Source organism: Rhinatrema bivittatum, chromosome 3 (assembly GCF_901001135.1).
Source record: "Rhinatrema bivittatum chromosome 3, aRhiBiv1.1, whole genome shotgun sequence".
Taxonomy (NCBI): Eukaryota; Metazoa; Chordata; class Amphibia; order Gymnophiona; family Rhinatrematidae; genus Rhinatrema; species Rhinatrema bivittatum.
Genome location: NC_042617.1, coordinates 550,473,748 through 550,491,127, shown reverse-complemented (window position 1 = coordinate 550,491,127; position 17,380 = coordinate 550,473,748). Strand labels below are relative to the sequence as shown.

The following is a 17,380-nucleotide window of genomic DNA, read 5'->3' as shown; positions in this document are numbered from 1 at the left end:
TTCACACCCACATTGCTGCAGACCAGGAGGAGGAGGAGGGACAGAGAGGGGGCCATTTACACCCATTAGAAGCCTTAAACCTCACTGCCAAATGTTTAGTGGAGATGGAGAAGAGAGGGACTGATTGCAGCTGACGGAAGCTCTGCAGCCTCTGCTGCACACAGAGGGAAGCATAGGAAAGCTGGATTATCACAGTAGTGGGAAACATTTCCCATTGCTGCCTCGTGCTCCGCCACTGGCCTGAGAGAAGAGCTTCACCAAAAAACTGAGTAGAATGACTCAAAGGAAGAAAAAAGGAAATGGGACTGGAGTTGACAGGATAAGAGAAAGACAGAGGGGAGAAAGAATGAATAAATGGAGGATAAAGAGGGGGTCAGGAGTCCATGACTGACCTGGTCAAGAAGAGTAAGAGCAGGTGGCAGCCTATCAGGGCAGAGAAGGAGAGGACCCCCCAGGAATCATGCTGGACAGAGGTAGAGAGAATGTGAGGGACAGAAGACCTCCATGGTCCAGGAGGGAGGAAGGGAAAGATGATCACCCGGGATCAAGAAGGAGAGAGGAAGAGACAACAGCCAGGATTGGATGTGACATTAAACACAGAAGGGGGACAGAGACAGACAGACATGGAGCCTTCTTCCCTTTGAGAAGCAGTCTATTGTTTTGCTTTTTCTTAAAGCTACATTTTGTGGCTATCATTTTCTGTGTGTGTAGGAATTTGAAATCTTCGTGTATACTTCACGCATGTACTTTGCACCTTCTTCAAAGCAAATGAAAAGTATGAAGGAACAAAGTATAGGCTTTCCCCTGTGGGGGCCACCTGGCAATAGTGATCATTGTTATAGGAGTTCTGTTTAGTGGACCCTTGGGCCGACCTGCTGGAGACTGGAAAAGGTGGACAATGTCTCTAGTGAATAGCAAGCCAGGAGGCAGATGTTCAGGCAGGACGTAGATGCTCTTCACCCTTGGAAGCCGAAGCCTCCCCGGGAGGAGCCCGTAGGGGCCCGGCCGCTGGGACTTAGGCGGGTTGTGGATCAGGACAGGTAACTGGAACCAGACTAAGACAGTAGCAATACTGTAACTGGGTTCGGATTCTGGAACCAGGCAGGAACTGTGGCAGGATTCGGGTACTGGAACCAGGCAGGAACAGTAGCATGATTCAGGTACTGGAACCAGGCAGGAACTGAAGCTGAATTCAGGTACTGGAACCAGGCAGGAACCGAAGCTGAATTCGGGTACTGGAACCAGGCAGGAACTGTAACAGGACTCTGGAAGTGTAGCAAGCAAGCAGGAACCAGCAGGTACTGTAGCAAGCAGGCAGGGGAGGAGGAATAGCCTAGTGGTTAGAGCAGTGGACTATGAACCAGGAGACCAGGGTTCAAGTCCTGCTGTCACTCCTTGTGATCTTGGGCAAGTCACTTTACCCTCCATTGCCTCAGGTACAAAAGCTTAGATTATAAGCCCTCTGGGGATAGTGAAACTGTTAAAAGAAATACGTACAGTACCTGAATGTAAACCAGTGTGATATCTCGATTGAGATCAAATGTCGGCATATTAAAAAAAAACAAAAACCAGCATGTACTGTAGCAGGAACGGAGCAATGAAGTGAGGTGAGTCACTCTGGGGCACAGCACAACAGGAAACCAGGAAGCTAACCCATTGAAAGGCAAAGACTGGATGGCTAGGATGACTAGGAGCCAGGTGTCCATGGGATGCCACCAACCAGGTCACAGGAGCAGGTCTGGGAACCTAGAGGTAAGGGCCTGGCTGTGGTGCTCACAGCCAGAACCGCAACAGATCATAATATGATCAAATTTGAATTAATGACTGGAAGGGGGACAGTAAGCAAATCCATGACTCTAGTGCTAAACTTTCAAAAAGGAAACTTTAGAAAAAAACTGAAAGGTGCAGCTACAAAAATAAAAAGTGTGCAACAGGCACATCCTAGAAGCACAGTCCAGATGTATTCCATGCATTAAGAAATTATCGGCATGGTTAAAAGGTAAGATGAAAGAGGCTATTTTAGCCAAAAGATCTTCATTCAAAAATTGGAAGAGGGATTCATCAGAAGAAAACAAAATAAAGCATACGCATTGGCAAGGCTGAGAGAGAATTTGAAAAGAAGTTGGCCATAGATGCAAAACTCACAATAAAAACTTTTTAAAATATAACCGAAGCAGAAAGCCTATGAGGGAGTTGGTTGGACCATTGAATGATCAAGGGATTAAAGGGGCACTTAGAGAAGATAAGGCCATCATAGAAAGATTAAACGATTTCTTTGCTTTGGTGTTTACTGAAGAGGATGTTGGAGAGATGCCTGTTCTGGAGAAGGTTTTCATATTTTATTTATTTATTTATTTTTAATTTTTATATACCGAGGTTCTTATAGAGACTATAAATCACTCCGGTTTACATATAACGATAAACTGCCCAACAGAGATAAGGGGGCTTTACATAGAACAGTGGTACATATGGAACATTATAACTGGATGACAATTTAACATAATGATAATAAATAATATAGAATAGTTTTACTTGTAATTAATAAAATTATGTAATATAAACTGTATAATTTAAATATTTAACTTGGATATAGTGACATATTAACCATGCCAAATATAAATAATAAGATAAAATGAATTTTGAACTTAGAAATTGTAGTCCAGTTGCAGAGGAAAATATAAATAAGATTAATTTTTAGAACTCAAAGATTGTTGTCCAGTTGCAGAGACCTGAAGGTAGGACTTGGTATGGTGACCATAATTAGGGGATACTTCTTATTTGGAAGACTTTCCGTCTTGGTAGGATTGTGAGTCTGGGAAGGCTTGTTGGAAAAGAAGAGTCTTTAGCCTTTTTTTGAACTCTTGATGATTGGGTTCAAGTCTTAGATTTGGGGGGGAGCATGTTCCACTGGTGGGGGCCTGCTAAGGATAGCGCTCTTTTGCTCAGAGATGATTTTACTTGTTGGGCATGCAGTGATCCTTTGTAAGCGCTTCTGATAGGTCTGGAAGATGTGTGCGGTTGGAGTTGAAAGCTTAACGTGATGGGAGCTATTTTGTTTGTCGCTTTGTGGATGATTGTGAGTACCTTATAGAGTATCCTTTGTTTAATGGGAAGCCAATGTAGATTACTAAGGATTGGGGTGATGTGATCTTTTTTGTTAGTGCTTGTTAGAATTCTGGCAGCAGAATTCTGTACCATCTGTAATGGTTTGATCGTGTTGTTGGGTAGACCTAGTAGCAGGGAGTTGCAATAGTCGAGCTTTGATAATATTATGGATTGAAGTACTAGCCAATCTTATGGATTGAAGTACTAGCCAATTGAAGTACTAGCCAATTGAAGTACTAGCCAATATTATGGATTGAAGTACTAGCCAATCATGGGTGATTCAGATCAACTGAACCAAATCACGGTGAACCTGGAAGATGTGGTAGGCCTGATTGACAAACTGAAGAGTAGTAAATCACATGGACCGGATGGTATACACCCCAGGGTTCTGGGAGAACTAAAAAATGAAATTTCTGACCTATTTGTAACCTATCATTAAAATCATCCGATGTACCTAAAGATTGGAAGATGGTCAATGTAAAACCTATATTTAAAAAAGAATGCAGGGGTGATCCGGGAAATTATAGACTGTTGAGTCTGATTTCAGTGCTGGGAAAAATCATGGAAACTGTTAAAAGAATAAAATCACAAAACATTTAGATAGACATTGTTTGATGGGACACAGCCAGCATGGATTTAACCAAGGGAAGACTTGCCTCACAAATCTCCATCTTTTTTTGAAGGGGTGAATAAACATGTGGACAAAGTTGTACCTGTAGATGTGGTGTATTTGGATTTTCAGAAGGCGTTCGACAAAGTTCCGCATGAGAGGCTTCTAAGAAAACTAAAAAGTCATGTGATGGGAGGCGATATCCTTTTGTGGATTACAAACTGGTTAAAAAACAGGAAACAGAGAGTAGGATTAAATGGTCAGTTCTCACAGTGGGAAAAGGTAAACAGTGGAGTGCCTCAGGCATCTGTACTTGTACCGGTGCTTTTTAATATATTTATAAATGACCTGGAAAGGGGTACGACAAGTGAGGTGATCAAATTTGTGGATGACACAAAATTATGCAGGGTAGTTAAATCTCAAGTGGATTGTGATGAGTTGCAGGAGGACCTTGCGAGACAGAAAGATTGGGCTTCCTAATGGCAGATGAAATTTAACGTGGACAAGTGCAAAGTTATGCATTTGGGAAAATATAATCCTTGCTGTAGTTACACAATGTTATTTATTTTATTTAGTGGCTTTTATATACCGACGAACGTTGGGAACATCTCGTCAGGTTCTATCTTAGGAGTTACCACCCAGGAAAGAGATCTTGGCGTCATCGTGGATAATACATTGAAATCAACAGTTCAGTGTACTGTGGCAATCAAAAAAGCAAACAGAATGTTAGGAATTATTAGGAAGGGAATGGTAAATAAAACGGATGATTCATAATGCCTCTGTATTGCTCTGTGGTGAGACCGCACCTTGAATACTGTGTGCAATTCTGTTCACTGCATATCAAAAAGTATATAGCTGCACTGGAGAAAGTGCAGAGAAGGGCAACCAAAATGATGAGGGGCATGGAACTGCTTCCCTATCAGGAAAGGCTAAAGAGGTTAGGGCTGTTCAGCTTGGAGAAGAGACGGCTGAGGGGGGATATGATAGAAGTCTACAATATCATGAAAGGTTTTGAACAAGTTAATATAAATCAGTTATTTACTCTCTCAGATAATAGAAAGACCAGGAGGCACTCCATGAAGTTAGCAAGTAGCTCATTTAAAATAAATCAAAGAAAATTCTTTTTCACTCGGTGCATAGTTAAGCTCTGGAATTCATTGCCAGAGGATGTGGTTACAGCAGTTCGTGTAAATGGGTTTGAAAAAAGTTTAGATATGTTCCTAGAGGAACAAGCCATAAACTGCTATTACGGTAATTAATAAGCAATAGTAGCTTGCGATTTATCTAATGTTTGGGTATTTGCCAGGTACTTGGGTCTTGGATTGACCACTGTTGGAAACAGGATACTGGGCTTGATAGACCCTTGGTCTGACCCCGTATGGCATATCTTATGTTCTTATTTTCTTATGTTAATCTATTCTTTGACAGAACTGGAACTGAAAGCTTTCCATGAATACTTAAAGCAAAACCTGCAGAAAGGATTTATTCCGCATTCAACTTTATTAGCAGAGACACCCATGTTCTTTGTGCTAAAGAAAATAGATACCTCCAGCCTTCTATTGACTGTCGAAACTTAATTGCTGTAACTATTAGTAACCACTTTTGGCTGCCTTTTATTAATGAACTATTAGAAATGCCTCCAGGAGGCCCAAATATTCACTAAGTTTGATTTGAGTGGAGAATGTAACCTTGTCTAGATGAGGGATGAGACGAATGGAAGATGGTGTTTCAAAAACACTATGCCATTTTGAATATCTGGTGATGTTGTTTGAATTAAGAAACACTCCTGCTGCTTTTCAAAACCTGGTGAGTGAAACATTTAATGATATGCTAGATCAGAGCATGGTTATATATCTGGATGACATCTTGATATTTTCTGAAGGTCCAGCAGAGCGTGACCAATGAGTCTGTAAGGTCCTGGACCATCTCTGGAAACAGAAATTGTACCCCAAGCTCAAGAAATGTGAATTTGACAAGCAATCAGTGGCATTCCACGGCACATATTTTCTCCTGAAGAAATATAGATAGACACCAATAAGGTCAGCATAGTGGCCCAATGACCTGTCCTGAGAAATGTTAAGGAAATCCAATGCTCCTTTTTAGTCTTTTATTGATATTTTATCCCAGATTCTCCGATAAGGGAGATTCTTAAGAAGGAGACTTCTTTTAAGTGGACCCATGATTATCTGAAGAAGGCCTTTATGGCAACCTCGATCCTGGTACAACCAGACCCACAGTAACCATTTAAAGTGGAGGCTGTTGTGTTTGTGGACTCTTGAGCTGAGGCAAGTTTGGCTCTACCTGCAGGGAAGAGCCCTGCAGATTCTCACCATCAGCAGGCGAACCCAGGCGAAGCAGAGGCCAGTCAGGAACTTCACCTATACCAGTTCACATTCCCCTCGAATTGAGCATTTGGGTGCTGGGGCCAAGAGAACTTAGGCAAGGGTCTGTGCTGATGACTGGAGACATAATCCAAGGTCGGGCTACAACAATAGGCCAACAGTGATCAGGCAAGACTATGGTCTAGTCAAGGGCAGGCGGCGGTCAGATGTATGCAAAGTCTAGGCAAGGTTCAAAGCAAGTATCTGTCTGAGGGAGAGAAAGCGGGACAGACAGGGCAGAGGCAGTCAGGCAAGGCAGGAGCAGGTTGGGCAGACGAGGACTGGAACAGGCTGAGACGAAGATTAGAACCAGGCTGAGAAAAAGGCAGGAGCAGCTAGGAAGCAACATGCACTACACACAGCAATTGAATCTGTTGCTGAGGTGAGTTGCATCTGGGGTGCTGCCCTTATATAAGGCAGCACTGGTGACATCATCACTAAGAGCCACGGGACTTTCCTGCCAGGATCCCTTTAAATGGGGAGATGACATGCATGCGTGCACTTAAGGAGAGGCACAGCGTGTTGAGGTCAGCGGCGTACTGCTGTGTGGTGTGCTGGCAGCATCTCGCCACACCCTGGGAGTAGCATGGCCAGCCCGGGCCCGGAGGTAAGGGCGGAGGTTCAGAGGCTGATAGATCTAGAGTGGCTATCGGGGCTATACTATCTCAGAGGAGGAGACCCAAAGACCTCCTCTATTCATGTGCTTACAGCTGTAGAGAAGAACAATCATGTCTATGACAAGGAACTCCTGGCTATAAAAACTGCCTTTGAGAAATAGTGTCACCTTCTAGAAGAGGCCCATCATCAAGTCCAGGTTTTCACAGATCACAAAAATTTAGAATTTCTAAATACCATGTGCAATATGAATACCAGGCAAGCTCAGTGGTCTCTTTTTTAACCTAGTTTGATTTTGTATTAACATTCTGACCAGGCTCCTTGAACAGTTAAGGCAGATGCTTTGTCCTGGAGAGAAGGGGAAAAATCTGCAGAACTACAGTCTCCCACTACAATCCTCCAACTAAGGAACTTTACCTTCGGAACCTGATATCCATTCCCATGGTCTCAAGGCTCCCAGTTTGCTGCATGCTTCTAGCGAGAGATAACAATAAATGAATAAATAAATAAAGTTCTGGATGTCCAACTCCATTTGTTGACAGTATATCACATGCAATTTGATAAGCAGACAGAATGGCTAAATTAAATTTTAGAGCAGTATCTCCTCTGCTTCTGTAATTTTCATCAAATGAACTGGGTATAGTTACTCTATACAGCAGAATTTGTGAATAATAACTCCAAGCACTCAGCAACTAAAGTCTCCCCATTCTTCGCAAACTATGGTATCCACCCTCACTTCCACTTGAGGCTCGGCAGTTCGGGGTGCCCACAGTGGCATGGTGGGTAAATGCCTTAACAGAGGTACACGTGCAAGTCCAGTGTAAATTGGAACAGGCTGATGGGTCGCAGAAGAAATTCACAGAGAAACAATACTAGAAAGCCCCACAATAAACAGTAGGCTACAAGATCTGGGTCTTCATAAAGCACATAAGGAGCAAAAGACCCTCAACTAAACTTGAGCAAAAGTTTGAGACCATTCCTCATTCAAGAGTAAATAAATTAAGTGGCATTCAGTTTCAGCTTCCAGGCTTCATGTATTTATGTAGTGTTCCATGTGACCCTCCTGAAGCCCTATAAACCTAATCCCTTCTCAGGAAGACAGCCTCCTTCTCCAGTGCACAGTGAAAGAGCACCAAGAGTTCATTATCTGCCAGATTCGAGTTTTCAGAGGATTTATTTGGTGGACTGGAAAGGGTACGATCTTGAGGACTGAAGTTGGGAACCAGCCCAAGCTGACCATCCGTAAGAACTGGTGACCAAAGTTTACCAGGAACATCCAGAAAAGCCAAGATTGAGATCGAGGGTGGGTATTCTGTCAGGGGTAGTGGGAATTGAACCTGCCGCCACTGGTATTTAAGGCAGGGGGTCCTGCAATGGAGCCACAGGGACTCTGAATCACCAAAAAGCGTGCAGAAAATACTAATTGAAGTAAAAATAGGGAGACCACCTCTGGAGGCTCCCTATTGGACTGGTATTAGGTACCTTCCAAATAGAAAGCTGTATATAAGGAAGTCTAATCTGATGTACCTTTGCTGGTCCAACAGGCCACACAGAGTTTGCTCCATGATATTCTGTTGCCTGGCTGTGTTCCATTGTTTCCTGATTCCTGGTCCTCGGATACTCTTCTGGTTCCTGCTCCAGTCCTGGTCCTCAGCTACCCTCCTGCTTCCTGCTCTGGTCTTGGTTTTTGGGCCCTTTCTGGTTCCTGATTCTGCCTGGAAAGTATTGGCTCACCCGAGAGGGAATGGAAGCCGCTTCAATCAGAAGACAGTGGCTTCGAACCATCCAACCTCTCCAAGGTATGCCCTGCCTAGACCCTGTATCTAGTCTCGGTCCTCAGCAGAGTGAGCTATGACAAAGCACTGAAAAGAGCTAAGAAGTCTAAGATCTATGCACATAGCCCACCTGGGAAAGACTATAGTCTTCTTGATAACGTGGATAAAAAGATATACCAATCTGCCATGTTACAAAGCAGAGTATAAATGCATCGATTTCAAATAACACAGTACATGTATAATATTTTATAAAAAAAAAAATAAAGGATGACTCAGTTTCATTGCCAACAGAGATGCATTCTAAATTGCAATCCCATCTTTCAGAAGCATCTAATTAAATCCATTTATGCCAACTTTGACACTTTTTGAAGAGCTTCAGCAGTAGCCATAGCAACCAAAAGATTGGATTGGCTTAAGGCATCAGACCTCAGAGAAGATGCCCACAACCAGCTGGCTAATGCCCCTAATTCTGGTGACAATTTGTCTGCGGATAAAGTTAATGAAAGAGTTAACATTATCAAGGAACAGTGTAACACATTGCAAACATTAACCTCAGCCACAACAGACAGTTTTCTCTCCAAACAAATTCCAGTATCAACGGTATAGGAAACAATACTATCATCCTTTTGCATTATATCCATACCAGAGATAACATTTTCAAAACCTTTCTCAACTACAACAGCAAGCAAACCAGATCACAAATAAGGTAAAGGCCTCAAAGCAAGCCTTCCCAACAGTCATCTCAAAAACAAACTCAGAATTTTTTTACTACTAAAAGCTTTCAGTGGGAGGAAGGCTACAGTTTTTTACTCCAACAATGATCCCTCATCACAACAGACTGTTGGATTCTCAGCATTATTCTCAAGGGCTACAGATTACATTTTGAAAACCTTGCACCAACATTTCCCCATGTTCCTCCAAAACAGTTGGCAATTCTACAGCAGGAGATAACTTCCTTGCTACTGTCACAAGTAATAGAGCCAGTACAGTTTTAGAGAAGAACAGGGGATATTACTTAGAATACTTGCTGATCCCCAAGAAATCAGATGGCCTTTGACCCATTTTAGATTTGAGAGAACTCAACAAATATCTCATTTGGGAAAAATTGAAAATGAATCTCTGAGCTCGATATTCTAAATGGGTACTTTGCTGGATAATGCCAGATTAGGCATTTTGCTGGATAATGCCAGATTAGGCATTTATCCAGCTAAGTATTTAGCTGGATATGTCAGGGGCTGGGATTGAGTGTAATGGGGAGGAGTTGAGATATTAACCAGCTAACTCCAATATTCAGAGTTAACCGGATAACTTTTCTAGCTAACTCTGATCGGGCCATGGGGCTGTCCTAAAGTTAATCAGATAAACTTATCTGGCTAACTTCGATAGCCAAGTATATTCAGCAGTGCCATTGATTATCCTGGTTAAGTTAGCCAGATAATTGTATCCAGCTAACTTGCCAAGACACACAGTGGCTGAATATGAACCCCTCTATTACCATTCTATCTTTTCTAGAAGTCAATGACTGGCTTATATTCCCATCTATTCTGACCACAGAAAAAAATCACAGGTTTGCAATACAAGACAACTACTTTCAGCAGCATCGTGAGTCTTCATAAAGTGTTTAGCAATAGTAGCAGGCCATACATAATAGTAGCAGACCATACTTAGACAACTGACTAATATCGAACAGATCCTTACAAGAAGTCATAAGAACTTGCCGTACTGGGTCAGACAGAGGGTCCATCAAGTCCAGTATTCTGTTTTCAACAGTGGCCAATCCAGGTCACAAATCCTGGCAAGAACCCAAACAGTAAATAGGTCAAATGTAGCTATCACAAAGTGATAAGCAGGGTTATTTCTTAAGTCTACATTTTATAAATAAATAATTAAATAAATAATAACAACAGTTTATTGATTTGTCCTCCAGGAATTTGTCCAAACCTTTTTTAAACACAGCTACACTAACTGCCTTAACCATATTCTCCAGTAATGAATTCTAGCGCTTAATTGTGTGTTGAGTAGAAGAATTTTATCTAATTTGTTTTGAATGTGCTATTTACTAACTTCATGGTGTGCCCCCTAGTCTTTGTATATTTTGAAGCTAAAACCAACAGCTTTCACTATTTAAACCTTTCTCTATGAATTACAAGAAATCCCACCTAACACCATATCATCATTGACAATCCTTTTCATGATGCTAGACACCGGAAAAGCATTTCTCCCTCTTCAAAGAATGAACAACATATTACAATTGATCAGTTAATTATTTGATCAGAGAGCTGTCTCAGCAAGGAATTTTATGGCAACAACAGTCTATGTAACTCCTTCCACAAAATTACATACAAAAATATCTCAATGGCACCTGAAACATAATTGGAATCATAAGAACATAAGAAATTGCCATGCTGGGTCAGACCAAGGGTCCATCAAGCCCAGCATCCTATTTCCAACAGAGGCCAAACCAGACCACAAGAACCTGGCAAGTACCCAAACACCAAGAAGATCCCATGCTACTGATGCAATTAATAGCAGTGGCTATTCCCTAAGTAAACTTGATTAATAGCCATTAATGGACTTCTCCTCCAAGAACTTATTCAAACCTTTTTTGAACCCAGCTACATTAACTGCACTAACCACATCCTCTGGCAACAAATTTCAGAGCTTAATTGTATGCTGAATGAAAAAGAATTTTCTCTGATTAGTCTTAAATGTGCTACTTGCTAACTTCATGGAATGCCCCCTAGTCCTTCTATTATCCAAAAGTGTAAATAACCGCTTCACATCTACTCGTTCAGGCATTCTCAACCTCTGTCATACAGGATAACTCATCCTGTTTTATATTCTCTCAAATAGTGGAATATACCACCCCATCTCCTAAGAAGACGGTTCTTCAATCCTCCTCAGATTCAAAAGACTATGACAACAGATGCATCCAGTCTGGGATGCACATTTAGATACTCATACTTGGAGCATCATGGTCCAAACAGGAATAGAAGCTTCATATAAATATTCTGGAATTAAAGGCCATTTTCAAAGCACATACAACTTTTGAATCATTCATGAAGGGAATGATTATTTAGCTACAGACAATGCTGTAGCCACATACTACAAAAACAAATAAGGAGGAAAAGGATCCTTAAGGTGATGTTGAGAAGTACAGAAGATATGGACCTTGGAAACAGACAAAAACATTCCTCTCTATGCCACATATCTTCCAGGATATCTAAATACTCTGGCAGACTCATTGATTCATCTCCTACCTCACAAAAGGTCTCTCCATGAAGATACCTTATTAAACATTTTGAAACAATGGAGGACACTACAGAATCTTTTTGCAACTCCTTTCAACCTCAAACTCCCAAGTTATTGTTCCTGGAGAACGGATACAAATGCCATGGCATTGGATACCTTCACAATCCCTTGGTCACAAGGCCCCATATGTGCTTTTCCCCCAATTCTACTAATTGTAAAAATTCTTTAGACATATCAAAATAGAGAAAAATGATCCTAATAGCTCCTTTCTGGCCATGCCAAGCTTGGTTTCCTTAACTTTAAAGATTATCGATAGTTTGACCAATTCCTCTAGCAATCTTTCCATATTTTCTAACCCAATACAATTGGTCTTCACCCCAACTTTCACTTTATACCACTGACAGCAAGAATGATAAGCACCGAGCCTTATATGGCATGTTTTTCTCTAGGAGATAAAAGTAGTATTATTAGTAGCAAGGAAACTGTCCAATATCTGTTTCAAATGGAAAAGATTTTTCTCTCTGGTGTAAATCCCAGAGCTAAAATCCCTTCCAGTGTAAGGCCTCCATACTGTTACAATACCTTCTTCTAGAGAGACAAAAAGTTTTTGTATTCTGTACAACTCCTATCATAACAACGTTAAAAAACAGTGATTAAATGAAACTTAAAAAATTAAAAAACATATATATGTAACACAATAATAAATATAATAATAATTAAAAATCTTTAATAGAAATACAAAAGATAGGAACATATATTGCCATAAAATCAAATTTCAAGAAACCCAACATGATCATGTTTTATTAACTGTTATAGTTTTTGGATTCTGTACTCCTCCTTTTTGTCTCTTTCCCACTGTGGTTTTATTCATCACTCCTTACTTTTGTACAATACCTTCTTTCATCATTCATACTCAGAATTAAAGTTCAATTCTTTTAGAATATCCCTAAGTGCTATAGCTGCATATTACTACTATTCTGAAAGTCTCCTAATATTCCAGCTTCCTATGACAAGATTCATGAAAAGATTCTACATGGTGTTGCGCAGAATGTGGACCCTTGGGCCAAGGTAGAGTTGGCGCTACCCATAGAAGGAATGCTACGGGTCCCCATCATTGGCAGGCAGAGTGGGCTGACTGACAAGAGGCCAGCTAGAGCTTCGCCAATACCAGCCCTCATTTCCCGCGGGTTGAACCTTTAGCTACCAGGGCCAGCTGGAGTTAGGTGGGCCTCCGTATGTGCTCTTCGACCGTTGTGATGGTGAAATCGAACGACGGTATATAAAATGCGATAAATAAATAAATAAATAAGATGGAGAGGTCAGCCCAGAGGCAGCAACAGCAGAACTGAAGAGTCTGTACTAGACAAGGCAGAGTCCTGGAGACCCGGGCCCAATAGGAACCAAAGTCTGACAAGGGGCACCCGAGCAAGAACAGGCCAAAGCCTGAAAGGCCAAGTCCAGGACATAAACAGTGGGAGCATCGTAGAACAGGCTGAAGTCAGGGCAGGCAGCAATCAAGGAGTGGTGGCAAGGCAAGGCTGAGGTCAAGTTCGGGAAAGAAGCAATAGCATGGTCAGGCGGAGCAGAGTTCCCACGAAACCCTGGTCACATATTTCCACAGATTTCATTGTGGAACTTCCACCATCTGAAGGCAACACTATGATATGGGTAGTGGAGATCGCTTTTCTAAAATGGCCCACTTCATCCCGCTGCCCTCCCTCCCAATCTGCAATTCGGCTGGCTCAGTTGTTTATGCATCACATTTTCCCGTCTTCACGGACTGCCTCAGCATATCACCTCAGACCATGGCCCTCAGTTCACGGCTTGATACTGGCTCAACCTCTGCAAGAAGTTTCGTATTTCCCTAGACTTTACCACAGCATTCCATCCTCAGGCTAATGGTCAGGCTGAACATACAAATCGTACGTTAAAACAATTTCTACGGCTTTATGTCAACTCTCGACAGGATGATTGGGCATCACTTCTGTCCTGGACTGAATTCTCCCACAATTCGCATGCCAGCACCTTGACGGGGGCATCTCCTTTCCAGATTGTCTTTGGTCATAAGCCCCGGCCACCTTTGCCTGTATCACTGCCTGTTCCTTCGCCTGCGGCTCAGCTAACTGCGGCACAGCTGAAACAGCTTTGGGTCCACACGCAACAGATGTTACGTAAAGCAGCTCATTCCGCTAAGAGATTTGCCGACCAACATCGACAATGGGCTCCCCAGTTTCGGCCAGGAGAAAAGGTGTGGCTCAGCACCCGGCACATCAATTTGAGAGTTCCATCTATGCAATTGGCTCCTCGTTACATTGGACCTTTTCCGGTGCTGCGACAATTGGGTCCAGTGATCTACCAACTTCGACTGCCCGCCACGTTGAGAATTCACAACTCCTTCCATGTGTACCTTTTGAAACCATTGGTCCTTACTTGGCCTACCCGGAAACCTCCAGAAATGGTGAGGCATAGAGCAGTGGACGAAACCATATATCAAGTCCGTGATGTTCTGGATGTCCGGAGATGGGGTACCACCTGGGAATACCTCCTAGCGTGGGAGGGATTCGGACCTGAGGAGAATTCCTGGGAGCCTGCTAAGAATATACTAGATAAGTCTCTTCTCAAAGACTTTCATGCCAAACATCCTCCTTCTAGGGGGAGGCCTAAAGGAGGGGGTACTGTTAGCACTGCCGGCCACGGCAAGCCGTGACCGGGACCGGGTGTCATGGCCGCCAGCCACGGCAGGAAGCAATTAGGGTCGGGCCGGCGGCCGAGATTAAAATAATTACCTGAGGCATTGAGGGCTCCTGTGGTGACAGGCAGCCCTCTTTAAGTTCCTTCTTGTGGCCGCTGCCGCTGCCAGGCCCGGCCGCATGGATCCTCTCGGCCGGGCCAACTCCTCCCCCTTTTTCCTCTACCAGAGCCGCGCGTGCAGCTGATGAGAGTTCTTAAAGGGGCCATGACAGGAAATTGTCTTAGCTCCCCCTGAGACTGCTTCCTGGACTTCCTGTATTTAAGGCAAGGTCTGACTCTCAGACCTTGCCTTGGTATCAAGGTTCCTGGCTGGAGTTGGTTCTGTGCTTGTGTTCCTGGTTCTTCGTCCCACTCTGTTTCCCTGCTCCGTGGATTGACTCTTGGATTCTGACCTCTGGACCAGCATTCATGTTTTCTTGGCTTGACTCTGGTACGGCTTTGGACCCTTCTCCTGTTGGATTTTGGACTGGCTTCGGACCCTTCTCCTGTTGTGATCTTGGACTGGACTTCGACCCTTCTTGTGTACCGAATCCTCGGACCGGCTTCGGACTATTCTGTGACTCCGTCCCCTAGACTACCACGACCTGCTGGAGGCGCCAGCCATATAGAACCCACAATCCGCAGGAGGCGCCTGCATCCAGACATTTCTTCAGTCTTCAAGGGAGTCTCCTAGGTCCCAGTGGCCGGATCCCTATGGGCTTCTCCTGGGGGGATCTGGAGCTTCCAGGATGAAGTCCTCGTTCAACAGCTACAGTAGCCGGCCTCGCCCTTCGACGGTAGAGACCTAAGGGGATTGTCTCCTTTTAGGTAACGCTGACTCTACCTCGGAACAGGGGTCCACATTCTAATCCATAACACATATATCATGTTGGGGATTGGCTATCGTCTTCTCAATATTATACTCCTAATCCTATGAAGGCTGTACAGATGTACCCCTTATTGTTAAGGTTTGCTTTACATACTTTATTGGGTTGGCTCCCTGCTCCCTGTAAGAATAGTATATTGGTACTGCCGCTGATCAAGTCATAGCGATGGTTTTGTAATTATTTACATTTATCATAATACTGTACACTTTTTCTTTCGATTGTGGGTAACCATCACTTTCCTCAGGTATCTTTCAGATGATGTTTCATAGGGATGTGAATCGTTTTTTGACGATTTAAAACAATCGTCAGATATATTTTAAATCGTCAAAAATCATTAGAACCGCGATACAATAGCAATTCCCCCGATTTATCGTCAAAAAATCGTAAATCGGGGGAGGGGGGAGGGCGGGAAAACCGGCACACCAAAACAACCCTATAACCCACCCCGACCCTTTAAAATAAATCCCCCACCCCAAAATGTTTTAAATTACCTGGGTCCAGTGGGGGGGTCCCGGCGTGATTCTCCCACTCTCTGGCCACGGCTGCGTTAATAGAAATGGCGCCGTTGGCCCATTGCCCTTATCATATGACAGGGCAAAGGTAGTGCCGGCGCCATTTTTGGTTCCTGGCCTCCCGACGTCACGAGTGCAGGAGATCGCTCCCCGGAGCCCCGCTGGACCCCAGGGACTTTTGGCCAGCTTGGGGGTCGGGAGCGCCCAAAAGTCCAGTGGGGGTCCGGGAGCGACCTCCTGCACGCGGGCCGTATTGCCAATATTTCAAAATGGATCCGGCGCTTACCTTTGCCCTCACTAGTCATACGGGCGACGTTTTTACAGTGTTTTAAACAAGTCAATTAATTTCAAAAAGCATGTCACTGAGGGAAATGCTCCCTCCCCAACTCTCACTCACTACCTCCCCCAACTATCCCCCTTCTCCCACGCTCCTCTCTTTACTTCTCCCCTACCCTTTTTCATCCCCACATCACCCCTCCTTCCCACTCACACCCCTTCCTTTCCCTTCCCTCAACTCATCCCTCCCTTCCCTTCCTTCTCACTTACCCCTCTTCTCTTCCCTTGACTCCATCTCTCTCATCTTCTTTTTTCCTTCCCTCATGCTGACTTCTCTTACCTTGCCTTATCTCTTTCTCACATAGCCTGTCCCCCTTCCCTTCAGTCTTTGTTTCCTTCCTGCTGGTGGGATGTAGAAACTCCACTAGCACAAGGCCACCTATATTGCCACTATAGGGGTTTTCTTTCAGCCCACAGGGCTCTTATTCCGGCCTCCTGGGACGAGGATCCCTGCAGGTGCCCTCACTTTCTGGTGCTGTCACAGGGCTCTGTTTCTAGCCCACATAGAGTGGGAAAACCGCAGGATTGTGATTTTCTAGTGCTACCACCACCGCAGGGCTCTTCTTTTGGCCCATGATGAGCGGGAACCCCATAGGCGTATCACTTACAAACCCAGGGCTCTTCGTCTGGCCTGTGGAGAGTGGGAACTCTATGGGTTGCATCACCTTTCAGCACTGACCACGGAGCTCTTCTTCCGGCAAGTAGGGAGTGGGAATCCCATGGGCGCATCACTTTTTGATGTTGCTGCAGGATTCTTCTTCCAACCCGTAGAGAGTGGGAACCCCGCAGGCAACTTCACATTCAGATTGCCACTGCAGTTCTCTCATTCTTTAACACTTGTGGCAAGGTGAGGCGGCCACTGCAAAGTATTGGGGGGTGGGCACTTCTTGCCACTTCAAAACTTTGCCACCGGAGGCGGGCTGCCTCATCCTGCTCATTGTAGAACCAATCCTGGACTTTAATATTTTGGTTGTAGTAAATTTTTTATTGTACAGCCCACAGAGGTGTTTTTATAGTGTTAAGCAAGGACATTCCAACCGAGTGTACTGTGAATCAAGAGAGTTTAAAAGAAGTGAGAGACTGTGGTGTTGGTGCCCAACCCTATGACCTAGGGCTCCAGAAGTTTATTCTCTCTGCCTGCCAGAACAAACACCACACCCTGGGGCAAGTGGACTAT

The 17,380-nt window shown here is 43.8% G+C and overlaps 1 protein-coding gene across 1 annotated transcript in view; it reads left to right on the top strand.

Annotated features, from left to right (window-relative positions):
* Window positions 1-17,380, top strand: part of SLC35F1 (solute carrier family 35 member F1) — an 889,467-nt gene that overhangs the window by 844,139 nt on the left and 27,948 nt on the right. The gene's annotated exons all lie outside the window — the stretch shown is intronic.